Source organism: Nuphar pumila, chromosome 4, assembly GCF_984573655.1.
Source record: "Nuphar pumila chromosome 4, dmNupPumi1.hap1.1, whole genome shotgun sequence".
NCBI classification, from domain to species: domain Eukaryota; kingdom Viridiplantae; phylum Streptophyta; class Magnoliopsida; order Nymphaeales; family Nymphaeaceae; genus Nuphar; species Nuphar pumila.
The window spans coordinates 114,749,585-114,769,620 of NC_143252.1; the positions used below are offsets into that span (position 1 = coordinate 114,749,585).

The 20,036-nt window shown below is 37.8% G+C and overlaps 1 pseudogene; it reads right to left on the reverse strand.

Annotated features, from left to right (window-relative positions):
- Nucleotides 1-455: 455 nt before the first annotated feature.
- LOC149840695 (secreted RxLR effector protein 161 pseudogene) lies at nucleotides 456-1,187 on the reverse strand (annotated as a pseudogene).
- Nucleotides 1,188-20,036: the final 18,849 nt, after the last annotated feature.

A 20,036-nucleotide genomic window follows, 5' to 3' on the forward strand; every position in this document is an offset into this window, starting at 1 on the left:
ATATGATCTTTCATAGTGAACCTCACCCTCCAAGAAGTAGTGCCAGACCAGATGCTAAATATGTTCACCTTCAACCACCCCTGCTGAGTGACACCACCAACCTGCATATAATTTTTTTTTTAATGATTGGGCAGTTAACTTCCTTGGCAAATGCGAAGAATATTTGTTTGCAAACAAGAAGGCACAAAAGTTACGTGGTTCGGTCACTGACGACCTACATCCACGAGGAGAACAGGACTGGCTTTTTATTCTGATGATTTTGATGTAGCCATTACAACCTTATATAAGAACCTCTCACAATGAGGTGATAAGGGCAAAGATAACAGCCGTAACAACTTAACAAAAAAGGATGGCCTAAAGAAGGAGAATACACAACTGGGTATGATGATAACGATTATCTAGAGATAATCTTGCTATAGCTGGAATACCTATAGCACATCCGATAACACTCCCCCTCAAGTTGATATGCTAATATCTATGAGACCCAACTTGCGCATATTCATTTGATGCTTTTCACGAGCCAATGCCTTGGTGAAAATATCGGCAGCTTGATCTTCGCTGCTCACATGAGTAGTAACAATCTCCTTTTGTTGAACCTTTTCACGAACAAAGTGACAATCGACTTCTATATGCTTTGTTCTTTTGTGAAACACGGGATTAGCACCAATATATATAGCAGCTTGATTGTCGCACTGAAGTTCCATTGGATCATTACTTTCAATGCTAATGTCCTTAAGGAAATTTTTCATCCAAACCAATTCACATGTGTATAGAGCCATAGCTCTGTATTCAGCTTCTGCACTTGATCTTGCCACAACAGTTTGTTTTTTGCTTTTCCAAGTGACTAGATTTCCTCCAACAAACACACAATATCCTGATGTAGACTTTCTATCGTTTGGGTCTCCTGCCCAATCAGCATCTGCACATCCTAGAATTCTGGAGTGGTCATTTCTTGTCAACAAGATTCCCTTGCCAGGAGCACTCTTTATGTATTTCAGAATTCTATGGGCAGCATCAAGGTGAGTGGTGCTTGGGCAATGCATAAATTGACTGATGACATTAACAGCATAACAAATGTCTGGGTGAGTAACAGTAAGATAAATAAGTCTTTCAACTAGTCGTTGAAAGACTGAAATTTCATCCAGAGCTTCTCCTTCACCTGTGCGCAGCTTGTGACAGGGATCCATGGGAGTATCAGCTGGTTTGGATCCGAGAAATCCGGTTTCTTTTAGAAGATCTAAAGCATATTTTCTTTGACATAAGAAGATGCGTTCTTTGGAGTGGGCGACCTCTATTCCCAGAAAATATCGTAGTTTTCCAAGGTCTTTGATCTCAAACCTGCGATGGAGAAAGTTTTTAACCTCCTGCATGAAAGGAATATCGTCTTCTGTAAGAATAATGTCATCAACATACACTATCAGTATAGTTATACCCGACTTTCTTTTTGCAACAAACATTCAGTTCCTGGAGAGCCTCGCTTAGTTTAGAAAACCATGCGCTTGGGGATTGTTTCAATCCATAAATGGCCTTTTTAAGTCTGCATGCCATTTCTTCCTTTTGCTCATATCCTGGAGGTAGTTTCATGTAAACTATTTCCTTCAAGTCTCCATGTAGAAAAGCATTTTTGACATTCAGTTGGAATAGTTTCCAGTTTTTATTTGCTGCAACATACAACAATGTTCTTATGGAGCTCATTTTAGCAACTGGAGCAAAGGTTTCAGAATAGTTTATTCCTTCCACCTGAGTATACTCTTTGGCAACGAGCCGAGCTTTGAATCTCTCAATGGTTCCATCGCTGTGATATTTAATCTTGTAGACCCATCGACATCCTACTGCTTTCTCTCTCTCTGAAAGCTTTGCAAGTTCCCATGTATTGTTTTTGGTTAGAGCCTCTAACTCTTCGTCCATAGCTTTTCTCCACCTTGGATCAAGTTGAGCCTCTTCATAGGTAGTCGGTTCATGATGTTGATAGGTTTTGGCCAAGAATGACAAGTAGGAGGGGTTTAGACGGTCGAGGTCAAAACAAATTTCAATGGAATGTGCAGTTGTATTGGTAGCCAAGTAGGTATAATAATCTTGAAGTCGTGTGGGGGGGGGGGGGGATGATCCTCGCAGAATGCCTGGCATTCTGGTTGCTTCCTTCCAATATGGAAGCTTCATTGATCTCAGTTTGATCTGAAGAGGTTCCAGGTTCAGATGAGTCACTTGAATTTTGAGGTACAGGTTTTTGAGAAGAAGAGATGTCATCACACCATGACAGACAGAGAAGAGTAAGAGAATGATCAGTCTCCCACTGGCTCATGTCCATGGAAGAATTAAAGAAAGGCTCAGTTTCAAAAAACTTCACATCTCGAGAGATAAACATCCTACGATTCTCAGGATTAAAACACTTATAACCCTTCTTTATATTGGAGTATCCCCAAAAAATACATTTGATGGATCTCTTTTCAAATTTACTCCTATGTCTCTATTGAACATGAACAAAAACCTTGCACCCAAAAACACGCATGTGGGACATAGAGATATCTTTGTTGAGAAGGGTCTTCAAGGGAATAGTATTTTGAAGAGTTCTACTAGGAAGTCTGTTTATAATGTAACAAGCAACACTTATGGCTTTAACCCAAAAAACAGATGAAACGTGCATATGAAACATGAGAGCACAAGCCACATTAAGCAGATGTCGGTTCTTTCGCTCAGCCACACCGTTCTGCTGAGGAGTGTCGGAACACGAGTTTTGGGAAACGATGCCTTGTTCATCCATGAAGGTTCTCATAGATTCGTTCACATACTCTCCCCCATTGTCAGATCTAAGCACCTTGATTTTTCGCCCATATTGTCTGTAAACCATTTTATAAAAAACTTGAAAGATTTTTGAGACTTCATTTTTTTGCTTCAAAAAATACATTCATGTGACTCTCGACTTATCATCTATGAAAGTAACATAGTACTTGTATCCTTCATGGGACATGCTTGGTGCTGGCCCCCACACATCCGTGTGCACAAGATCAAACACATCATCATTTCTAGTGTTGGAAACTTTAAACGGAAGTTTAGATGATTTTGAAAATTCACAAGCATCACAAGCATGAGAAAGAGGAAGTAAATCAGAAAATAAGTTCATCAAAACTGGATTAGACGGGTGTCCTAAACGAGCATGCCATAAACTGCTGGCTTCTTCCTTGCTTTGTCGAGCTATCAATTCGTGCATAGCCGTGTCTAACACATAAAGACCATCCCGTTCAACCCCTTTACCAATCATCTTCTTCGTCTTCATGTCCTGAAAAACTACATCCTTAGGTGAAAAAATAGCAAGACACTGATAATTCTTTGTAATACGACTAACTGACATTAGGCTTGAGGGAAATTTTGGTACATACAGAGCAGTCGATTTACCATTTTGGAAAAAAGATGTAGTTCCCTCACCTTGGACAGGAATGGATGTCCCATCGGCTATAAAAACCGGTTTTTTTAAATCAAAATGTACGTTAGAGAGAAGCTGTAATTTTCCTGTCATATGGTCCGTGGCCCCTGTATCGATGATCCAACTTTGATCACTTCTACTGGACAGTAAGGCAAGATGATTACCTGTAGGAGTATCTCCGATGGTAGATTTGCTGCTAGTAAGATGAGCTTTGCTGATCTGCTGGAAGAATTTGGCCAGATCATCCATGCTGACAACATTGGCAGCATCAAATTTTGTACCCTTGTCACGATTCGGTTTTCCGTAGAGATCCCAACATTTGTCTCGCATGTGCCCCAGTTTTTTGCAATAGGTACAACGACTCTTGTGACGAGTTCTATGCCAATCTTTGAAGGGTTTTTTTTCGGTAATCATAGCTGAGTGATCAACACCTTTATCTATTCCTTTGACTTCAGCAGAAAAAACGACATTCTCTTGATTATGATTGTTAGGTTTGGGTTCAGAACGCATAACTCATCGTCTACTTTCTTCCTTTTGGATAATAGAGCAAACCACATTAAATAAGGGTAAAGGAACAATAAGAAGTATCTGACTTCGGATGTTCTCATAGTCGTCTCCAAGACTAGCCAAAAGTGTGAAAACTTTGTCTTCTTCTAGCCTTTGTCTCATGATGTTAGCGTCAGCCATAGGGGGACGATACATAGTGAGTTCATCCCAAAGACTCCTTAACGCATTGATATGCACATGTAATGGCTTCTCACCTTTTTTGGCATTGACGATTTCTTGTTGAATGAAAAAAATACGAGCTAGATTATTCTGTTCTCCATAAACTTCATGCAGCGAGTCCCATATCTCTTGAGCTGTATCAAGGAACATGTATCCTTCTGCAATGGTTGGATCCATGGAATTTAATAATCAAGACATCACTAAATGGTTGGTAGACTCCCATTCATCGAATTTTGGATCAATACTTTCTGGTTGCTTGATCTTCCCCGTGACATAACCCACTTTTGATTTTCCGCTAAGGAAAAGGCTTGCAGACTTGGCCCAACTCAGATAGTTGGAGCCATTCAATGAAACTGTAGTGATCTTCAGCGTGGGGTTCTGTTCTTGAACAACCATCTTCACGCCTGATTCTGTCATGGTGGAAAAACCGATCTTGAGACTGCCAAGGCTCCCTCTCGTTGGTCTCGATCACCAATGAACGACCCACAGATCACCCGGATAGAAAGGGCTCTGATACCATGTTTGCAAACAAGAAGGCACAAAAGTTATGTGGTTCGATCACTGACGACCTGCATCCACGAGGAGAACAGAATTGGCCTTTTATTTTGATGATTTTGATGTAGCCATTACAAGCTTATATAAGAACCTCTCACAATGAGGTGATAAGGGCAAAGATAACAGCCGTAACAACTTAACAAAAAAGGATGGCCTAAAGAAGGAGAATACACAACTGGGTATGATGATAACGATTATCTAGAGATAATCTTGCTATAGTTGGAATACCTATAGCACATCCGATAACAATATTCACTCGAATCTCATTCAGACTTAACATTACAATTGTTGTATGACCCATCTTTGTGCCATCAAACACCATTCTCTTTCGAATATCCCAAATATTAGGAGCAATACATAGCCAAGCCCTCAACTTTTTTTGTCCAGAATCTTTCAATGTTAAGATGATATTATACTCAAGATCCTATCGAAGATCCAACATTGACGCAAGATCCAACATAAGTACAAAATCCACATCAAATCAACTTCCAATATAGAGAGTTTCAAGGATAAGAAGACAACTGTAGAGAAGAATTCTGTGCCTGATGAACCTCATCTAAAAATTGTATTTCAGGACTCTAAGGTGAGAGAAAATTATAGAGTCCAATCTACTCATAGTTGTAATCATAAGAGTTTTAGTTGGACTCCCTCATGTAACTTTTATATAAATGAAAAAGCACCTCTCCTCTTAACGTCAATTCAAAGAGAGAAATGTTTTGTGGATGTAGGTCACACCCAGACGGAACCACATAAATGGTGTGTGAGTTTGTATACTTGTGTTTGGTTTCTATATTGCGTGTGAATCCTTAGTTCTTGAGAGTTTTACGCTCTATGCAATGTTCTCTCCATGCTCAATTGAGATGGCGTCAAGTTTGTCCTCCCTATTTTTCAATCCTACAGTTCAATGGAATGTGTTTTCATCTCTTGTATCCATGAAGCTGAACAGAGAGAACTATTTGTTGTGGTGCTCTATGATAGAGTCAGTGATGTACAATCAGAATTTCATCAAGTGTGTAGATGGATCACACAAGGTGTCTTACCAATACATTACAAAATGTGAGCAACTTAAAATCAATTCCAAATTTGTTATTTAAAAATGGGCAGATCAACTCGCATTGAGTTGGATCAAAGTCACAATCACTGAAACCATTCTAGGATAAATCATGTGTGTCCCATCTATCAGGGAAGCATGTATTGCTTTAGAACAATCATATATGTCACATTCGAGTGTTCAAATTCTTGAGTGTAAACACGATCTTCAAAATGGGAAAAAGGAAGAAAAGAGAGCATGGTAAAATATTTGAATCATGTTAAGTTTCATGCAGACTCTCTTTATGTTGTTGATGAATCTGTGTTTGATGTAGATTTGGTTTAATTTACTTTGAATGGTCTTACCTGAAAGTTTTATTACTACTGTTACTACGTACCCACTCAATCAACTCCTTAAAGTTTATGAGATTTATGATCTCTTGTTGAATCAAGGAAAGTCTTTAAATGTTAAATCCTATGTCTCCTTAGCAAACAAAGACTTCTACCACTGCCGTCTTTTCTCAAAGACGGCATGGTCAAGGCCGTGGTGGTCATGGTAGTAGAAAAAGAAGGGCGGCGGTCATGGTGGTAGAAAAAGAAGGGCTAGTGTGGCTGAGGTTGAGATTGAGATGAAAGCTTTTTGAAACAGTGGTTTTTTATTTTCCTGCAACATTTATAGGTTTCATAAATTGTAGTTCATGATGAACAACAAGAAAACATGAAACTTTGTATATATTATATATGCATGTTGATAAGACCATTATTAGGAGGTTTGCATCCAATATTCTTAGAAACTATCTGTATATTTTCTAAATGCTTGACACTAAGTAGGAACCATTCCACCAAAAGGTCTTGATTTTTGAATTGGGTTATCAAATAAATTGAGAAAGTAAACCACCAAAGCAACAAGTATTTTAATCATTCATCTCTCTATTGTGTAACAAATATGGTTAGAAAATATAAAAATATATGCAAAGGAAAGGGTCATATATACAAATCAAACTTGGTGATGGAGTGAAAAAAAAATCTACCAAGCAAAAAAGGTACGTGTTAAAAAAAAAACCTTCTTCCAAAATTTTCAAAATTTTGGTGCTAAGGATAATCAAGGGTATCCCAACGTGATGGTAGAGATGGGCAGGTAATCTGTCATCTCTGTGGTTGCAAGAATCATACATCTAGTACATGTTATGATATCCCCAAAGCGTTTGTAGTTATGACTCAATAGTATGCAAGACTCTGCATGGTACCCAAATACTTGTGCTACTCATCATATTACATTCGATGAACAAAGCATGACTAGCAAAAGCGAATATTATGGGACAAATGGAGTCATGTTGGCAGTGGCTCATAATTACCTATTTTCAGTTCAAATGACATATCTTTACAACATGTAAATATGTTTTTTAGGTTAACATATGTCCTTCATGTGCCTTTTATTAAGCATAACCTTTTATTAATAGCTATTTTTTGAGATAATTATTATTTATTTCAGTTTGATGCTAATGAATTTTGTGTTAAGGACTTACAGAGCCAGACTACTCTTCTAAAATGACATAATAAGGGAGGACTTTACCTATGACCGAATTGATAGTGTAGTCAAGAAAGTCAGTCTCTTTGAGTTAGTTTTTCTAAAGTTAGTCCTAATAAATTTAGATGTTCTGATGAAATTTGGCACTGTAGGCTAAAGCGTCCTAGTTTTAAAGCTTTGGAAAAATTAAAAAACAATAAATTTATTTTAATTTTTTAGTAATAAATCTGATTTATGTTCTTGTGCGGTTAGCAAAATTTATAAGCTATCATTTGATAAAACAAACTTTTCAGCATAAGCTCCATTGGAGCTGATCTATGCAAATCTTTAGGGTCCCGCATTGTTGCCATTCTATGAAGGGTATCAATTTTACTTGTTGCTTGTTGATTATTTTTCAAAATTCACATGGTTGTTTCCGTTAGTAAAAGAATTTGATGCTCTTCCATGTTTCATAAATTCAAAAATATTGTTGAGAAACAAATTTATAGACAAGTCAAGATTTTTCATAGTGATGGTGGAGGAAAATTTGTTAGTAAAAAATTTATGATCTTTCTAAACAACTGTGGGATCAAATATTGGTAGTCATGTCTTTATACCCCTGACCATAATGGTGTAGTAGAGAGGAAGCACATATATGTTGTTGAAACATGGTTGACTTTATTATTTCATGCTTCTTTAGACCAAAAAATTTGTGTAGATGCTTTCAAGACTGCAATATACCTTATTAACAAACTTCCTAATGTGAATCTTGGTCAGAAATCAACATATGAGTTTGTTTTCTAATTTTTTTTGGGTTCACATGCTACTCTTATTTGGTTCCCTATGTTAAGTCCAAGCTTGATCCTAAATCCAATCCTTGTGTTTTTATTGGATACTGGTCCAACTATAAAGGATACATATGTTATGATTCTATTACCTAGAAAACTTTTATTTCAAGGCATGTCATCTTTGGTGAATGTAAATTTTTTTATGTGGAGAAGAGAGTGTCAATCACTTTCCAAGAGGCATCACATCAGATCCATAGTCACAAGAGTCTAACCTTAATTGAATTGCCAAGAGTTCAATCTTATCTAAGACTACTTCAATGAGTCATACCGTGAATCCAATCTTGTTACCCAATCCTTTTGAGACTGCACCTCCTCCTGAGTCGATCGTTGAGTCCTCCTTTGAAGTATCAACACAATCTAATTATCTCCTCCTTGAGCGTGCACTTGATCCTTCAGAGGATCTTGACATGTTTAGCACTTCACCTTTAGGATTGAACCAAACTCATCATAGAAATCATCACATGGTCACCAGATCTCAAGATGAAACCTTAAAACCCTGATTATTTTTTTGGATCCAAATACCCTATTGCTCTCTTAAGTGAAACGAGTCACGAAGAGCAAGAACTCTCCTCTTTTGGAAAAGTTGTCACCATGCCCAAGTGGCATTAAGCTATGGAAGAAGAAATAAAAGGCTTTTACCAAAATCAGACTAGAACCTTTGTTCCTTTCGATAAAGCCTCTAATCTGACTGGGTGTAAGTGGATCTTTAAGATTAAGAAGCATGCAGATAGAACCATAGCCAATTATAAAGCCCATCTTGTTGCCAAAGGGTACAATCAATAGGTGGGAGTCAACTATTTTTTCACCTTTAGCCCTGTTATTAAGCCCACATCTGTCAGGATGGTGTTATCTGTTGCAGTCAGTTGGGTTGGCCCATTCACCAGTTAGACGCCAATAATCCTTTCTTCATGGTGTTTTAAAAGAAGTTTACATGAGTCAACCATGAGACTTTGAAGATAAGAGACACCCTAACTTTGTGTGAAGACTAAACCATGCTCTTTATAGATTGAAACAGGCTCTTCGGACATGGTTTGAGAGACTTTGTGTTTATTTAAAAAAGTTAGGGTTTATTGAATCCAAGGTTGATTTGTTTATATTTATCTGTCATAATAATAATTTTTATATGTTTATACTCAGATATGTTGATGACATAATTTATATTGATAATTCATATGATAATGTTAAGCAGATTATTCAAAGTGGTGAGTTTTAATTCTATGAAGAATCTGGGTCCTCTGCATTATTTTTTGGGCATCAAAGTAGTTCATGAATTCTTTGGATTAGTCTTATGTCAAAGAAAATATATTTTGTATTTTTTGCTTAAAATAGATATGATGGACTATATGCCTATGGTTACAACTGTTGCACCAAATGTTGTCCTTTCTAGACATGAGAAAAAATTGTTAAAAAACAAAACACAATAGAGGAGCATTGTTGGGGGCTTTACAATATGTCACCTTCAGCAAGTCAGATATAACCTACTGAGTTAATAAAACTTTTGAATTCATGCATGAACCAACCCAAGATCATTGGAATCATGTAAAATGAATTCTGAGATATCTTAAGGGAACCATCAACTTGGATGTACAGGTTAAGAAATGCAGTTTTCTTCCTCTATCTGCATACTCTAATGCTGACTGGGCAAGGTGTCCAGATGATCACAAGTCTATAAGTGGCTACTTAATGTTTATGAGAACAAATTTAATATCTTGGATTTCAATAAAGCAACTTACTATTGCTCCTTCCAGTACAAAAGCTGAGTATAAGGCAATCACAGGTGTTGTTGTTGAGCTAGTTTGCCTCAAACAACTATTGGCAGAGTTGAATGTTGTTTTCGAAGAAACTCCTACTTTGTGGAGTGATAATTTGAGAGCCATATATCTTGTTGTCAATCATGTACTCTATGCTTGAACTAAACATTTTGATATTGATTATCACTTTATTCGAGAAAAGGTTTCTAAAGGTGAAATTGATGTGCAGTTCATCTCTGTGCAAGATCAATTGGCTGACATTATCACTAAATTGTTGGTAGGGCCAAATTTCAATTATTTTAGAAACAAGTTCAATCCCAGAGAGATTGGCCTGAGGGGGCATGTTAAGATGATAGACTCAAGATCCAACATTGACCCAAGATCCAATATGTGTACAGAATCCCACGTCAAATTAGCTTCTAATATGGAGAGTTCCAAGGATAAGAAGACTCCTATTGAGAAGAAGTTTATGCCTGATAAACCTCCTCTAAAAACCGTATCTCATGACTCTAATGTGATAGGAAATTGTAGAGTCCAATCCACTGATGGTTGTAATCATAAGAAATTTAGTTGGACTCTGAACCTCCCTCGTGTAACTTCTATATAAATGAAGAGACTCCTCTCATCTTAACGTCAAATTAGAGAGAGAGATTTTCATGGATGTAGGTCATGTCCAAACCGATTGAACCATGTAAATCGTGTGTGAGTTTGTGTACTTGTGTTTGGTTCCTATATTATGTATGAATCCTTTACATTCCCACCATTTCAATAAAGCGGTAAATTTGGTGGGAAGAGTTTTCTCTACAAAAACAATGAATTGTTTTCATAAGTTGCACAATAGTACATTAAGAAAATCAATGGTTAGCTGATTCCTCATTCATCTAGCGAAGAACACACCTATTTACCAATGTGATGCCCATTCTCTTGAGTATGTCCATGGTGGGAAGTCATTGGTACACAGAAAATCAAAAGGTAAGAGTTGCTCTCAGGATATGATCTCCATGCCAAATATATTTATGCAACTCAAAAGGCATACCCTAGCATTCTTTCTATACACTTCCCATACCTCTCTTGTAGAGAAAGACTACATTAAATTCCATATAAGATGATCATTTTGACCTCTTTTTGGTTGAGAATTAACTAGACTTGCACTCAATATCACTTGGTGATGATCATACTCTTGCAAAATCGCACTGGTGAGAGCACACTTCTTATTGAAGTCCTAACTTATTATCTCACACTCCATTACCTTGTGCAGCCTTTTTAGCATAGAAATGAAAACATTATCTTGGATAACGTTTACCAATAGGAAATCTTCACACTGAGGATCCATCCAAAACTCTACATTATCACCCTCACCTATAACCCATTGAGCTCCCTCCGTCAAAATACTCATGCTTTGGAGAATGCTTTTCAAGCCCTATGAGCTGCCATTAGTTTTCTAAGTGAACCATACAAAGCCCGTTATATGGTATTTGGCAGCCATTAATCGAGTCTATGGATTTGGCATTTTAGAAGCAACCATGCATGCCATTTTGGTGAGTAAAGAGATATTCATCTCTTCAACCCGTTTGAGACCCAACCCACCCTCTTCAACTACTCTAACATGTTTATGATCTTTTGAGGGAGGTGAAATATTGACATCCAAAAGATCAGGTATGAAGATAAAGCTGATTTTATAAAAATGATCATATTTGCCATTGAGAGGAGAGTGTCATTCTTGAAAATAAACTACTCAGATATGAACACATGCACACACAATCACAATAGCACGCAGGGTTAACGTGGTTCAATCAAGCTTGACCTATGTCCATGACAGAACTCTCTCTCTAATTCATGATGAGAGGAGTTGATCTCTTTTGATTTAAATGGTTGTTTACATGAGAGATACAAACTTGATTATGGACTTTTCAATTTCTAATCACTTTAGAGTCCATAGAATCTTGATGATTTTGGTTGAGGAGAGTCCTAATGGTATACTCATTTACATTAGAAGTTCTACCAACAATAACTTCTTTACATTAGAGTTCTAGTCAACGTGAGAGCATAAAGGAGCTTCACTTCACATGGGCTCTCCTTAGCTTGGATGGAGCTTGGTCCAGGATCTAGACCTAGGTTTAGATCTAGATCCATTAGCTTTACATGCCCCCTCAAACCTACCTCCAAGAGGTTGTGCTTGCCTATGAAATAACTAAAAGTAATGTAGAGTCCCCAAATCTTTAATAGAAAACTCACGTCCAAAATTCTAAATAATATTTTTAACATTTGTGACTGAGTTCTCTGTAAAGATTATATCATCAACATAAATTAGAACAAATATATGTACTCCATGATTATGGAAAATAAATAATAATGGATCAACCTTAGACTCTCTGAATCTCATTTTTTCTAAATAGGTGTGCAACCGTTCAAATCACATCCTGAGAGCTTTCTTCAACCCATAAATGGCACAATTAAGCTTGCATACGAAATTAGGATGAGTCTTATCTTCAAACCCAAGAGGTTGGCTCATGTACACTTCTTCTTTCAAAAGACCAAGAAGAAACACATTGTTTATGTCCAGCTGGTGGACCGACAATCCCAAACTAACTGCAATAGAGAGAACCATCCTTATTGACATGAGTTTGACCACATGACTGAACATTTCAAAGTAGTCAACCCTCTCCTATTGATTGTAACCCTTGGATACAAGCCAAGCCTTATACTTGGCTATGGATCCATTTGCATGCCTTTTAATTTTATAAATTCATTTGCACCAAACAAAATTGGTGGCTTTATCGAAAGGAATGAGCGACCAAGTTTGGTTTTGTAAAGAGCCTTAATTTCCTCTTCCATAGCTTGATGCCACTTGGGTTCAGTCAGAGCTTGGTTACATAAATAGGGTTATTGATCTTCTTGACTCATTTCACTCAAAAGGGCAAAGAATATTTGGTTCTAAAGAACAACTTTGGCTTTAGGGTTTCGTCCTAGGACCTGGTAACCATGTGATGAGTTTTGCTAGGAGTGTAATGACTTAGGTCATGGATAAAGCATAGACCTAGAGATGTAGAATTGGAAGGGATAGTATGCTCATGAAGGTCACTGGTTTGGTTAGGTTGGAGTGGTGTAGGAGTTTCTGGTTCATGAAGGAGGACATGTGTCATGAGACGAATTAATAGGCGGATTGAGGTGAAAAACCTTTTGATGAACAACATGATTAGGTAAGAGCATATGCTTTGTCGATAAGATAGGAATAGAGGAGTTGTTTTGTCTTGCAGTTTCAATGATTGGAGGACTCTTAGGTAAAAGGGCTCTTGGATTATGAATCCACGCAAACACTTCTTGTGATGTATAAGGTTTCTTTTTATTGTATTAAGTGCCCTTCATTAAAAACATGTCTTGAGATAAGTGTTTTCTTGGTATCATAACACAGATAACCCTTATAATTAGAACCATAGCCTATGAAAACACAGGGTTTGGATATTGGATCCAATTTAGATAACATAGGAGACCCGATAGGGATAACACGTGCACCCAAAAATCTTTAGATGCTCATAACTAGGAAGACGTTTAAGAAAGAGTTCATATGGAGATTTTTGACTGAGCTTTGGTGTAGGAAGCCGATTAATAAAATATGTAGTAGTTCTCAATGCATCTACCTAGAATTCATGATCTAAAGAGGCATGGAATAACAAAGCCAAACTCATTTCAACAACATATTGCTGTTTCCTTTCTACAACATTGCTTTGTTCAAGGGTGTGAGGACACGACAACCATCATTTGATGCCATAATCATTTAAAAAATTGATAAAAATATCACTAACAAACTCTCCACCACCATCACTATAAAAAAACTTGATTTGACCACTGATTTTCTTCTCAATACTATTTTTAAAATTTATGAAACATGAGAAAGCATCAGATTTCTTGACTAGAGAAAACAACCATGAAAACTTTGAAAAATCATCAACAAGCAACAAATAAAATTTGTACCCTTCACGATACAGGATATGAGTGGGACCCCAAAGATCCACATGAATAAACTCCAATGGAGCTTGTGCCAAAAATTTGGCCTTACCAAAAGGTAACTTGTGAAACTTGCTTTTGGCATATGATAAGCATAATTCAACCTTAATATTCATAAATAAAATGGATTTATTTTTCTCAAATTTTTCCAAAACTTTGAAACCAGAATGACCCAAATGCCAATGCCAAACTTTATTAAAAAATCTAAACTTATTATTGTTAACTTTAGCAAAACTAATTGTATGAAATTGATTCTATTTTCATGTTGTTCAACCGTCCTTGGTAGAGTCCTCCCTTACTCGATCCCTTTAGGATAGTAGTCTCGCTCCGTAAATCTTTTGCACAAAAGCCATTAGCATCAAATTGAAACAAACAATGATTATCTCTTATAAACTTAGCTACTAACAAGAGATTTCATTTGATAAAAGGCACATGTAGAACTCCATTTAACAAAAAAAATTTGTTACCAAGTACAACAGTGAAAGATTACCTATACTAGAGATAGAGAGGTGCATCTCACTAGCGACCATGACACCGTCTGGGCTCTGATATTCACTTTTGTTGGTCATACCTTGATCTTCTGAGGTGACATGATGAGTGACTCATGTATCAGGATACCATGTAGAGTCCTGCATGCTATTAAGTGTTGCAAACACCTTGGGGATATCATAACATGTGCAGGTTTTATGGTTATGATGCCTACAAAACTAACAAATAAACTGACCCTCTTTCTGAGGAGGTCATGAGGCTTGAGACTAACCTCCCTGATTGTCTCTACTAAAACTTTCCAAAAACTCGGCCACCTCCTCTGGTGCGTCCTCTCCCTCTACCAAGGGACCACCTCTTCCACATCCTCTTTTCGAAAAGAAGACTGTGATGAATGACTCTACTTGAGGTGATTACTTTTTCATCATGTTCAACCTCTTTTCTTGATTTAACCAAAGCTCATAAATTTTCACAAAGGTTAGTAAAGAATTTTGAGTAGCGATAGGGGTAACAAAAAATTTCATAATATCTCGAGAGGCCATTTAATATATAGTGAACTAGATTTTCATCAGATACAAGTTCACTAATAGTACATAAGGAATCAATAAGAAATTTAATGTGATTGAGGTACTTTACCATACTTTTCTTTTCTAGCATCCTAGAGATCCTTCTTTAACTTCAAGATTCAAACACTTGACTGGGATGAATAGGCCTTTTCTAACGTGGCCAAAGCTTCACATGCAAAAGAAATTTGAATGATTGTCCCCATAACTGGTTCAATAATAGTAGCACGAATCCAACTAAGAGCAAGTTGATCTGCTCGTTTCCATACCATGAATTTAGAACTCGATTTTATCTCTTTCCCAACTTTGATATACTGATAAGGAGGGAGAAATGATCTATCAGTATATTTGATGAGATCCTAAGAGAACAATATGAGCACTATTTGCGATCTCCATAAGAGATAGCTGTGTCGATCAAGTTTGATCAACACCAATGACAAGAATGTGTTTCATTGGATGGCCAGATTAGGCATGAGAGAAGGCATACTTGATGAAGACGAAGCTGAGATTGATGCCATGAGGATCACATCCAAATACGAGAGTGCTCAACATAAGCAGAAACATTACAGGCCATTTGGCTCTAATACCATGAAATGAACTACTCAGATATAAGCACACACAATCATAATGGCATGCAGGGTTAACGTGGTTTGGTTAAGCATGACCTACGTTCACGACAAAACTCTCTCTCTAATTCATGATGAGAGGAGGAGTTGATCTCTCTTGATTTAAATGGTTGTTTATATGAGTGATATAAACTTGATTATAGACTCTACAACTCCTAATCACCTTAGAGTCCACACAATCTTGATGATTGTGGTTGAGGAGAGTCCTTCCAACGGTACACTCATTTACATTAGGAATTCTACCAACGACTAACTTCTTCACATTAGAGTCCTGGTCAACGTGAGAGCACATGTAGAGCTTCATTTCATGTGGGCGCTTCTTAGCTATGGTGGAGCTTGGTCCAGGATGCGAACCCGGGTCTGGATCTAGATCGGTCAACTTTTTACAATTCCAAGCTTCCAATCTTTTTCTGAACTTTCATAACGAGAGGCGAACAAAGGCCGGCAATTAGCCGACCAGTGAAGATAGGAACCTCTAAGTACCGGAAGTGTAGTTGAGCTAGCTTCCAGCCACACGTAGATCTAATATGCAAATTTCCGTCGTGTAAGAGTTTTTTTTATGACGAAAAACCCTCATCGAAGCAAGGAAAGACCCCAGGTGGGGCCCCACTACCACCTTGCCTTTTGTGGCCCACCTCTGAAAGCTACAAACACAACCATGCACCAGCGGGGTTTGATCCGGGGTCTTCAACTCAAAAACTCAACAACTTTACAACCCGCTCGTTGGCCAAGTGGGCAACCCCACGGTGGTTCTACCAAGGGAGAGATTGAACGAGATAAAAGTAGTCTTTTCTTTACTTATTAGGAGGCCCGACACCCTCTAAAAATGCTCCAAAATCTCCAAGAAGTGCTCTACTGAACGCTTTGTGTCCTTGATGAAGAATATTGTGTTATCCCAAATAGATGTCTGAATGAGATAGGAGTCATTCTCTGCGCCTAGCAATTTCCTTGTAAGTCGTTTCATAACAATAAAAAATATGTAAGGAGATAACAGATTTCTATAGCGAATACCTTCTGAATTATGAAAAGTTGCACTGGGCTCACCATTCACCATAATAGCAAAAGTCGGTGATGGCACACATTGCATGATCTTCTCAATCCAATTTAGATCAAACCCAAAAAAAGTTGAGGAGGATTGCAGAAATTCTCAATCAACTTTGACATAAGCCTTAATCATGTCAGATTTAAATAAAATGGTCTTATTCGAACTCCCCTCTAGATAGTGAACTATTTCATGAGCAATGACATTGCTTTATTGAATTGATCTTCAATTTAAAACAGCCATCTGATTCTGAAATTATTTTTTTGCAGCACTGGCCTCATCTTATTCACCATCACTTCTGAAATTATCTTGAAAATAACATTGCACAAACTGATCGTCCGATAGTCTTTTATCTTCGTTGAGGCCTGGCACTTTGGGAATCAAAACAATTTATGTAGCATTAATTCTCTCAAGCAATTGGCCTGTAAAGATTTTTTTACTGCACATTTTCCATGCTTCCCGACAATATACCAGAATTTTTGATACAAGAAAACCGAGAAGCCTTGAAATCTTTTTTCATTTCAAACGCAACTTGCTCATCTCGAATAGGAGCATTAAGATGCGCATTGTCCACAATGCTCACTCTTGGTTCAGCTACTCCCTCGAAATCATTGTCTTTGTGAATAAATCAAGAGTGGGCTTCTTGTTTCATATTATCATGATCTGTAATCACCACTACTGAGGTTGTGATCTCCATGCATTGAACATGATTTTTTTAGAATGCTGCTTAAATTTAGCATGAAAAAAATCTGTATTTGTCTTCATCTGCCACTTCACATTAGATTTTTGCCTTCAAAAAGATTCTTCCATCATGAGACATCGTTGCATTTAAAGCGAAGTTCTTTCATTTTCTCTCCTGCAGCCCTGTCCCCAGAATTCAACTTCTCTCCTTAAATCATTCATATCCTCGTAAAGATTCTTTTTCCATTGAGCAAGATCGCCCAACCTGTTAGAGTTCCACTCTTTCAGGTCACACTTTACTTCATCTAATTTGCAGACCACCTTGAACATAGGGATGCTCTTGACAGGTATAGTCTATCATGTTTCAATGATATAAGAACATTCTAGATGCATCGCCCACATGTTGAGAAACTTGAATGGGGAACTCGCTATAGGGGGGTGGGTTGCCTTTACGAGATTCATTGATGGGCTGGTTAATCGTACAGGGCAAGTTAAAAACGAAAACCAGGTTGAAGAAGCGAGGATTTCACTTGGCCAGTAGATGCTCCTTATGTCTTTGCAACGAGGAGATGATTCAGCACCTGTTCTGGGAATGTAATTTCATCAGGTATATGTTGCAACAAGCCTGGGGTGATCTGTACATAGCCTGGGACGAGTTATGTGAGGAGAAAAATTGAGAAGAAAGATATAAAAAAAACTTTCTCTGTGTGTATATTTGATAGAGATCTGTACATGCTTAAATAGAAAAGGATTGTAGATTCGGTTTACTTCAACATAGCACTCGATAAGGAAACAAATTTTGAATTCTGGGAAAGATCCTAGCTGTATACAGTTAATGAGATCCCGCTGTAGCTGTTTTTCCTGATTTTGTGGATATACGCTAAGACTCTCCCTCAAGTTGGAGCGTGAGGATTGAGAAGGCCCAACTTGCCTTTGAGTCGATCAAAAACGTCTTTCGCAGTTGCCTTGGTGAGAATGTCGGCACATTGGTGACTGGTGTGAATATATTCAGTTCGAATGGTGCCATTTTGAATCTTATCACGAACTAGATGGCAATCAAGTTCAATATGTTTGGTTCGTTCGTGAAAGACCGGGTTGGCTGCGATGTGTAGGGCTGCTTGATTGTCACAAAAGAGTTGCATCGACTGAGGATGTTGAATCCCAAAATCATGCAATAAATATTTAATCCAAGTTAACTCGCATGTTGCTTGAGCCATGGAACGGTATTCGGCTTCTGCTGATGAACGTGATACTGTGGGTTGCTTTTTAGTTTTTCATGAAATAGGGTTGTTCCCAAGAAATGTACAATACCTTGAAATAGACTTTCGAGTCATAGGACATGCAGCCCAATCCGCGTCACAATATCCGAAGACTTGGATTGGACTTTGAGAGGATAAGAGAATGCTCTGTCCCGGTGTTCCTTTAATATAACAAAGCAACTTATATGCGGCCTGAAGGTGTGGGACCTGAGGATCATGCATGAATTGACTGAGTATGTGAACCGAATAAGTGACATAATGCCTTGTGATAATTAAATAAATGAGACGACCAACAAGTCGACGGTAAATGGTTGGATCTTGAAGTGGATCACCTTGATCATTCTGTAGCTTAAGACGGGGATCCATAGGAAGACTGGTGGGTTTGGACCCAAGGTTACCCATATCATTCAAAATATCCAAAGCATACTTTCGTTGTGAGAGAAAGAAATCTTGGTTGGATCTGGCAACTTCAATACCCAGAAAATAACGAATAGGTCCGAGATCCTTGAGGCAAAATGTTGCATTGGAGTCATCTTTTAGCTTATTGATATGAACACGGTGATCTCCTGCAATAATAATATCGTCCACATATATGAGGATGAAAATGCTCCCATTTGTATCAATTTTTGAGAAAAGTGAATAGTCGGCCCTTGATTGGTGAAATCCTTCTCTTGTCAAGTAAGAGGCTAACTTTAAAAACCAATTTCGGGAGGATTGCTTGAGCCCATAGATAGACTTGTTAAGACAACATACTAAGTTCTCCCCCCTGTCGATAAAAACCTGGTGGCAAATCCATGTAAACTTCCTCATGTAAGTCGCCATGTAAAAAGGCATTGTTGACGTCAACTTGATAGACATGCCATTTCTTTATTGCAGGAAGGGCGAGTAAACAGTGAACGGTGGCTACCTTAATAACAAGAGCGAAGGTTTCCGTATAGTCGAGACCTTCGATTTGAGTGTAACCCTTTGCAACAAGATGGGCCTTATATCTTTGAATGCTTCCATCAGAGTTATGTTTGACCTTTTATACCCATCTGCAACCGATGGGTTGTTTGTCTACTGGAAGAGGAACTAAAGACCAATTATGGTTGTCTTCTAATGCCTTGATTTCTGACCGCATAGCATTTTGCCAATGAGGATGTTTTACAACTTGAGCATATGTTTTGGGTTCAAGATTATGGGTGATGGCTGCAAGAAAAACATGATATGGGCTAGTAAAAGATTCATAACTAAGGTAAGAAGAAAGATGATGATGTGTTTAAAGGCTTACCTCTTGTGCATCAGATTGAAGAATGGGACTTGCGGCATAACATAAATACTCCTTGAGATGAGATGGCTGAGACCGGGGTCTAGTAGATCTGCAGGGACCAGAGTTATCTCGTTCGAGGGTAGATACCTCATGATTATCAGATGATGAATCTGGAGCTGGTATGAATGGCAGGTTTGGGTTATCACAAGTGCCATGAATAGGTAAGGGAAGTCCCAATTCCGCTTTATTGTTGGGAGTTTTATGGGTGAATGGAAAACGTTTTCATAA